This window comes from Rhinatrema bivittatum, chromosome 13 (assembly GCF_901001135.1).
Source record: "Rhinatrema bivittatum chromosome 13, aRhiBiv1.1, whole genome shotgun sequence".
Lineage (NCBI taxonomy): Eukaryota > Metazoa > Chordata > Amphibia > Gymnophiona > Rhinatrematidae > Rhinatrema > Rhinatrema bivittatum.
Genome location: NC_042627.1, coordinates 7,102,849 through 7,111,979, shown reverse-complemented (window position 1 = coordinate 7,111,979; position 9,131 = coordinate 7,102,849).

Below are 9,131 nucleotides of genomic sequence, written 5' to 3'. Positions count from 1 at the left end.
GCTAAAGAGCATTTTGTTCCTCTAGTCAGTAGCATCTTAGCCTCCAGTGAAGACCAAACCAAGCCCAAACAGCCACATCCTTCAGAAGTAACATTAGGCATCCTTTAAAGTTTTTCTCTGCCTTCTCCCTGCATGCTTGTTGCTTTCTACCAATTTACTTGTTGCCCTTTGTTCCTCATTTGGAGCCTTGGGGTGCTCTTACCAGTCTTATGATGCTTTGGTTTCTTCATGCCACTCTGTCAGATGTTTTTATCCTCTATCACTGCCTTGAGGGATTTTCTGCCTCTTCTGGTGCTTTTCCTACCTTCGTGGTTCCTTCAGCTATTTATACCACACATGAATCCACTTTTCCCGTCTCATATAGCCTTGGAGGGTTCTTACCAAACTTGTTGGTGCCCTCTTTTGAGGCCCACTCTAGTTATCCTCTTTATTGATTATATTGGAGTGTTGTGACCCCAAATCAGAATAAGATGATCTAAGAATACAAGTTTCTCCTCACATGACAACTGTTTGACTCCTTCATTTTCTTCTATCCTTCTAGTCCCAGCCTGGTTATCTTCTCACATCCTGTTTGTTTATCCACAAAAGCCCTCAGTCAGCAAGATGAAATACAGACAGAACAGAAAACATAAAGGACAATCACCATTTCCATATTATACATGTGGTTAGAGTTTCAGTCAGACAGATTTTATTTATACAAACCCAGAAAACCCAGCATATATAACAGACAGATTTCAGGAAACGGTTTCTAATGGAGCAACCTTCACCACTTTCCAGGAAAACCACACCACACATATTTGAGAAACCATTTAGATGTCCTGCATGTCATAATAGTCTCGTTCAGAAGGCACAGTTCACAAGACAATCGCTATTCCACCCAACAGCTAGATCAGGTTCCAGCAGAGAATGTAATCAAAGCTTATTCCCAGACAATGGTACTTATCCCAGTTAATTCTCTTGTACTGATTATGACAATGGCAAATGAGCTTGAATGACTGGCATCTCCCATGCTATTCTGCCTTAATGCTATGCCCCTCATGCTATAACTTTGGGTCCTTGTGTCAATCAGCTTTACTGCCATGCATAGATTTTACATCTTGGGGTGTTTTCTGTCACTGTGCCTTCCTGGCATACTCCAGCTCTTACACCTTGAAGTGCTTTTGCTGGTCTGGGGAGCTGTTATGCACCTCTCATGTGCGTTTTAAATCTTGATACCACTCTTTCTGATTCTTGATCCCTTTATCAGTGCCTTGGGATTTTTCCTGCCACTTTTTCTGCTTCATTTCCCTTTCGTGGTGCTTTAGGGCACTGATGCCACTTTTGGTGTCACTTTGTCTCTTGTGATAGGATGCTTCGAGGGTTCATTTCACTGTTGCAGGTGTCCTCTTTTGGCACCTTGGGGGTGTTCTTCCTTTACTTGCTGCTTCATTGTTGCTCTCACAGTGCCTTGGAGAGCTCCTGTCAATACTGGGACCCCTTTGCGGAGCCTTAGGCTATTTATGCCACTTTTGGTGCCACTTTGCCACAATCTAAGTACCTTGCAGTTCGTTTCACTTTCTGATGATTTCTTCCCACAAGTTTCATGAGAATTGATAAGAACACCACCATTCTGGAGCCCAAAATACACTTCAGTGGTTCTCCCATTGACTTTAATGAAAACGAATGAACTAATGAAACAAATAAATATATTTTTTTTCATTTTGAAACTAATGAAATGAATTTGGGTCCCAACAAAATAAATGAATGAACCAAAATGATTTTTTTTCTTCTGCACATCCCTATTAATAGTCCCCCATGAGAGACTCCTAAGAAAAATAAGAAATCATGATATAGGAAGCAATGTCCTTTCATGGATTGCAAACTGGCTAAAAGACAGGAAGCAGAGAGTAGGATTAAATGGGCAATTTTCTCAGTGAAGAAAATTAAACAGTGCAGTGCCTCAGGGATCTGTACTGGGGCTTTGCCTGCGCCTCACATGTGCCTCTCTGCTGGCAACCTCCAACCTACCAACTGGGTTTCCATTTGCCTCTGTCCACAAGCTACTCCCTGAGGGATTCTGGGAACTCTGCCACCTCCCAACAAGCTGAGGTCACACAGCTCTCAGGACATTCACAGAACATTTACTATTAATACTGGGATCCTACAGCATTTCACTTGTCGGGTTGCTAACCAGTCACAAAAACACAGTGAGACCAATAGTCAGTAGGACAGCTAGTGGCCAAGTTATGTGGCCAAACGTAGCCAGATAACTTGTCCTGTATATTCAGCAGGATAAACGTCCCGCTGAATATACCAGCCTAAAATTATCTGGCTATGTATAGCCAGATAAACCTAACCGGCCAGAGTTTGAATATGGCCAGATAACTAGCTACTTACCCGGATATCTTCCAAAGATATCCAGTTATGTGGCCAACCTTTAAAAAAAATAAAGCCATCCTTCACCACACACACATTCAAACCTAACCACTGGCCAGGAAACCCCTGACTCCTTGAATTGTTTAATATAAACAAATCTCAGTGCCGGCCATGGCCAGCCCTCCCTGCTAGACAAACCATAAATATGTCCTCCTTGCCCTCCCCCCCCCCCAAAAAAAACACCCCCCTATATGCCACCCTCCCCCCAAAGTCCTTCCACCTACCTGGTACCTAAATCGCTGCCCTCATTTTTGATCCTGGGACCGCAGTTCAGTGTGATCACGGATGCTTTTGAATACTGACCTCAGTACCAGTAAAGGTTAGGAACATGGTTGGCGGGATGGTGCGTGAGCCGCTGGACTCTAACGGCAGCTGAGAGCAGCCCAGGTCTCCATCAACATGCTCCCGCGGCTGGGATGCTGCCACCTCCCCAACACTGCCGAGAGCGGCCCCACACGTCACCATGCTGCTTCCGTATCTGTATCCCCTTAGAGGCGCATTATATGGGCCCCATGGCAGGAAACTCTGAGTGGCGCCCTCTGATGATGTCAGGGCCAGCCGGCCTATTTAAGCAAGGGCCTCGCAGCATCACCTCGCCTCAGCAATGGGTCTCCCGCCTTGCAGTCCATGTTTTCTAGCATTTCTGTATTCCTGATTCTCGGCCAGCCTTGCTTTGTCCAGCCTCTATTGTCCAGTGTCTTCAATGTGCCCTCGTCCACCCTTGGCCTGACTCTCCAGATCTTTGCCTCTTGCTTGCACATGACCGTGGTTACCTGCTGCCTGGATCTGATCCTTCTTGTTAGCTGTCTGCCCTGACCTCGCTCTGTCTCTGACTCTGGTAGTCTGCTGCCCGCCCTGACCTTGCTCTGTCTCTAACTCTGGTAGTCTGCTGCCCGCCCTGACCTCGCTCTGTCTCTGACTCTGGTAGTCTGCTGCCCGCCCTGACCTCGCTCTGTCTCTGACTCTGGTAGTCTGCTGCCCGCCCTGACCTCGGTGTTCCTTTCCACTTCAGGTATCTTCACTGCCCTAGTGACCCACCTAAGTCCTGCCGGCGGCCAGAACCCAAGGGCTCAACCAGTGGGGGAGGTGGCTGGTAAAGGCGGAGCTCGCCACAGGGCGCATTCGCCAGCTGCCGGCGTAGACCTCCAGGGTCAACTGTGCTGCAGCACAAAGGGCTCACACGCCCGCCCACTACCCTAATAAGTTCATTATTGAAATGAAATTACCCGCGGTGATATTAAGAGTGCCGGCGGTCAGGTTAGGAAAAGGGACGCTCAATTTTACCAGCACAGCCACGGGTTAGGAAAATGGACGCTCATTAACCTGTGGTTCTACTCGTTTTTGTTCTTCTGATTTAACATCTCCACGATATTAAGTCGAAGGAAGTACAGAAAAGCAGTATTTTCTACTTTTCTGTACACTTTCTGGGCTGCTCAAAGCTTAACGCCTTCTCCGGGCAGGTGTTGGTTTCTGAAGGTAAAAATGTACGCGTCGGGCGCACATTTTTTTTTTTTAAATCAGGGGAGAATAGCTAATAGCCTCATTAACATACATTTGCATGTGATGAGCACTTTTAGCTTTGCGGGGGGGGGGGGGGTTGGACACGGGGGGAGGGGGGGCGTTGGACGCACTGGATTGCATCAGCCTGTTTGAGCCTCAGCAGCAGAGTGAGGTCAAGAGTGAGATTCACCCCCTCGGCTCCAGTCACTGCGCTGTTATTCTGACGCCCTAATGTCTTCTAGCTCAGTATTACCAGAACAAAAATGTTCTCAAGTGAAAGGGGTTTTGCATGAGAAATAATAACTTTAATAGTCAAAACTCCTGTTTTGCCCCAGTTCTGGAATCTCATGTAGCCCCCCCCTCAAGTATTATGCTGCCAAGGGAGAGGGGGCTGCACAAGAAGAATAACCCTCCCACCTGCACCCGGGGGTAGGAGTATCAGAGGGCGGGTTACGTTAGCACCTCTGGGATTAATGATCCCGATGCCCCAATCCTCTCTGTGGTTCTCACTCCACACCTGGGAACAGTGCACAGCACAAAAATCACCACTTTAATGTACACATTAACTTTTTTTTTTACTATGAACAGGTACGCAGAACAATACAGAAATGATAAAGCAAAAGAAGGGAAAATAATTATTAACAGCACAATCACAAGTTGGCCAAATATTTGTCTAGTAAATTAAGCAGCCTGCCCAGTCAACCAGGGCTATGAGCAACTTGAATTAAGGGTAAATGTCCTACCAGTGCACAAAAGAATGTTTTACTGTTACTCTCATTAGTCCCCAGTCCAAGGAGTGTATACACCCAAAATAAAAAAAGGAAAAATCACGAGAACGTTGGGCCCAGGTATAACTAGGAAAATGGTTGTTAAATCATAGTCAATGCAGGCTGTATAAGCTGAAACGTAATGGCTCTCTCTGGGGAAGCTCCAAGCTTATAGAGATTCCAAACCAGGGGAAAACAAGCTGGTTCCCTGTCCTGGTGCGGGGATTTAGAAATTCAGGGTAGGCCCCTACTTGGCTGGTAGCAAACAGCAGGGGTTTATCCTGTAGCTCACTGATACAACAGTCTGGGCCCCAGAAAGACAGCTGGAATCGCTGTACAGCTGCTGAGCAAAGTAGGATTACTTAGCTGAACAAGGACCTGCAGGAGGAAGACGTAAACTCTCAGCTCCTGGACTCTCCTTCTGCTGTGCTCTGTCTCCTGGTAGACATGGGCGAAGGGCAAGGAGGGATCCTAGCCCAAGCACAGCTCTCTGCTTTCCTTCACCTGCTGCTCCCTCAATCTCCCACCCAGCCTCGTGCCTTTTTTTTTTTGCTTCCTCCTCACTGATTGGTTTGATGTTCTCTCCTCTCTCCAGGTAGTAAGCTGGCTCCCCATTGGCTCATTTTAGTAACTGAAATGTGCCTTTTTTTCTTGCTCCTCACTGATTGGTCTGCCGTTCTCTCCTCTCTCCGGGTAGTAAGCTGGCTCCCCATTGGCTCATTTTAGTAACTGAACCCCCTGTGCCTCTTGTAATCCGATAACTTGGCTGCTTTTTGCAGCAGCACAAATCTCATGGATGTAAACTGAAACAGTTTTATTATGACATCGCTCTGCTCCACAGGGAAAAACAACAGCGCCCAGTTGTCCCCTTGCTGCAAACCTGGGATACAGTTGTCACCAGTCCAGTTATTATCTTTTTTGTCCTTTTATGTTTCTTGTCCCTGGGTTACACCATACCTCCCTGCGCCAGGTAAGGTCTGGGAGGCAGTTTTCTGGCTCAGGCTCTACCTCTTTCCCAGGTCTAAAATTCCAAACTCAGAAGGTTCTTGCCGCCTGTCTTTTGATCTGTCCTGTGGCGGCTGCTGGTTGTCTGGTTGCTAGGTGACAGCCCGGCAACCCCTATCTCTTTTGTATCTCTGGTGGCCATAGCAACGCTGCCCTATGATGACAGCTCCCCTCTACAGCGCTCACTATTTAAAGGGCCAGTGCCAGGACCGGTAGACAAGGATCCGCAGAAGATCAATGTTGTTATCCTAGAGCTATTTGTTCCCACTTACTTAATTATAACTTGTATTTCTTTTAGCTTTGGTTATCTTTTTCATACAAATACGAATGATTTAGTTGGCTTACACCACGGTGGGTTGACATTTGTGTCAGAAATGTAAGCAAGGCGAAGCATCAGCTCAACAGGATCTGAACAGAGGATTGGGCAAAAGCCATTGTGATAATTCACCATTCAAAGCGACTCCCGGCCCCAGTGTCCAGGAACGTAATCCAGTGCCACTGCTCTGTCCTCACAGTGTGTGGGGGTTTTTTATGTTTCCCAGAGTGCACTGGCGCCCTTCCTCCTGTTTGATTATTCTGAACTTCCTGATTAGACATCGCCTGTTCTCCCTTTGGCCAAAGCAGCCTGGGATAGTTTATTGCTTGGAGGGATTTTCAATGGGGAAAAAAAAGGCTCTCAGCAAGCTAGGCCAACCTTCTGTATCCCTTATCCTCCAACTCCCAAGAAAGGCGTTGTTTATTACTATTTGCAGTTTGAATTCCAGCTTCTATCATAGTTGCAGTTTGCTTCGTCAAATTCAACTAAGACGCCAGAGAAACTCATCACAGCTGTGACAGTTCCAGCCCTTGTGCAGTTGCTCTTGACATCAATTCTTCTCAGCGAGCATCTTGCAATTTTTTTTGCTCTAAAAAATGTTCTGAAAGTTAAGTGCAGAGTCCATCTGATTACCTGAAACTGGTTAAGGGGTTAACTGGCTGTCTAGCAGCACAACCAAGGACAAACCTGTTTTGTGGAGACAGCAGGGCAGCTCTCCTCAAACCTGGCATCAAATTTCCACAAGGAATCCAAACCCCGGTCCTGTTGTGTCTCTTTCAGGGCTACAAATGCTGCTCCGATACAGGAAGGAGATGCATCTAATCTCACTGCTGCCCAGGGCAGCAACTGTGGCTCAGTGAAATTTGCCCAAGGCTTCATTATCTTTTCACTAGAGACTCTCTGTGCTTATCTCATGCTTTTTTGAAGCCTGTCACTGTCTTTGTTACCACCTCCTCCTCCAGGAGAGCATTCCACCACCCTCTCACTGAAAATAAATACCTCCTGAAATTCAGGCCCATGCAATCCCATGCACAGGCCACAGCGCACAGCTCAACACGCGACTGGATGCATGTTTTGGAGACACGTCCATAACCCCCCCCCGATGCAAAACTGGGGGATAGCGCATCCAAAACACGTGTCCAATAGAGCGCGTGTAGCTAATAGCGCTCATCACATGCAGATTCGTGTCGAGGAGGCTATTAGCTATTTCCCCCGATTAAAAAAAAAAACAAAAAATGTGCACCCGACGCACACTTTTACTCTCAAACATTAATGCCTGTTTTCTGTACTTCCTCCAGCTTAATATTGTGACGATATAAAGTCGGAGGAACTGAAAAAGTAGAAGTGTCAGAAAAAACAAAAGCGTGGCGGCAGTCAGGTTAGGAAAAGGGAGGCTCAATTAACGAGCGCGCGTTTTCCTAACCTGCTCACAGCCACCTCTCCTGGTCGCCTGCTGCCGAGGAGGTGCCGGGGGTGCACCATTCATTCATTTATTTATTTAAGAACGTTTCATATTCCGACATTCGTAGGACACATCATGCCGGTTTACCAAAAACTCAAACGGCAGAAATTACAATGAACGCGGGAGGGGGAGAGGGGAGCAGACGAGAAAGGGAGGAGAGGGGGGGGGGGGGTAGGGGCAAGAGCAGCGGGAAGGACAGAGGGCAGAAGAAAGAGATGAGAAAGGAAAAACCATAGTGAACGGTGAGAAAAAAACCCCCAAATATACAGCAATTCCTTTAAAATGACAGCAGTGCAGGCGGAGAACTCGTTTACACGATTTCCCTAATTCACCTGAAAGGAACCCAGCCATGGAATAAGCTTGGCTTCCTGTGCATTTATTTATTTATTTATTTATTGTTTTTGATACCTTTCAGGTATTTAAATATCATTAAGCCCCTCCCCCACCCCCCCTTAATGCATTTATGTAGCACCTTGAGTAACTGCAGTAACAACAACAAACCAAATATATTAAAATTCGTAGAAGGTTAGGAATGCCAGAAAATCCCAGTGATCTGATTGGTTGCCTACCTCAATGATTTGCAACATCATTTTTTCTCGAAAATTATTATCAGTCAGACTGCTCCATTTTATCGCACTCCTCTCTTCTTTGGTGGCTGCTGCAGTTCTGTTAGTTGCTGTTAAAATATTCATATCGTTAAAAAAAAAAAAACCCTCAATAGACGGGGAGGCTGATATGCATAAGTAGTGACTTATCCAGCAAAGTGGCGGCTGCTGAATATCCAGCTATGTTCAGTGGCCACCACCTAGTCGGATAAGCCACTTATTTGGCTAAGTAGATTGCCGAATATCCAGTGGGCAGGCAATGGGTGTAATGGGGCAGCGCTACTTAGCCATGTAACTGGGTAAGTGCTCATATTTGGACTTATCAGTTAAGCTAATTGGATAACTTAGACCTGCCATAGGGATATAACTTATCCGAATACAGAGATATGCAGTAGCATAGCCGGATAATGCTGAATATCGGGCCCTGTTACTATCTGCAACTGTAGTACATATTAAGCCAGTGCTTCTGCACCATCCCCAACAGCACTTTAAAAGTGCAAACTTTAAAAAAATATATATTTTGTTTGGCTCAGTGCCAATCCTGCACGTTGCCATGTGGCAGACCTGGGTTTGATTTTTGGGCTCAGCTTTTACTGCCTGCTGCAGTCGGGGCTGGGAGTCTGCAGACCATTGCACATCAGTGCTACCCGGTAGCCAAAGTTTGGGTGTATATGTAGCCAAAGAAGTCAAGCACTGCCACTGCCATGGCTGCCCCAGATTGGGGGAGAAATCTAAAATGAGGAAACACACCCCAAGGAGTCCTCTCTCAACTCTGCTGCCCCTCCCCTATTCTGCCACTCTGCCTGTCTCTCCGTGCATGCCTCTCTGCACGGCCTGTCTCTCACCATGTCCCTCTGCTCTCTCTCTCCCCCCTTTACATTTCTCTGCTCTCCCTCTCTCTTTATGTGAATCTCTCTCTCTTACTTGCCTCTCCCCCCTCTCCCCTCTGTATGCCTCTCTGCACGGCCTGTCTCTCACCATGTCCCTCTGCTCTCTCTCTCCTCCCTTTACATTTCTCTGCTCTCCCTCTCTCTTTATGTGAATCTCTCTCTCTTACTTGC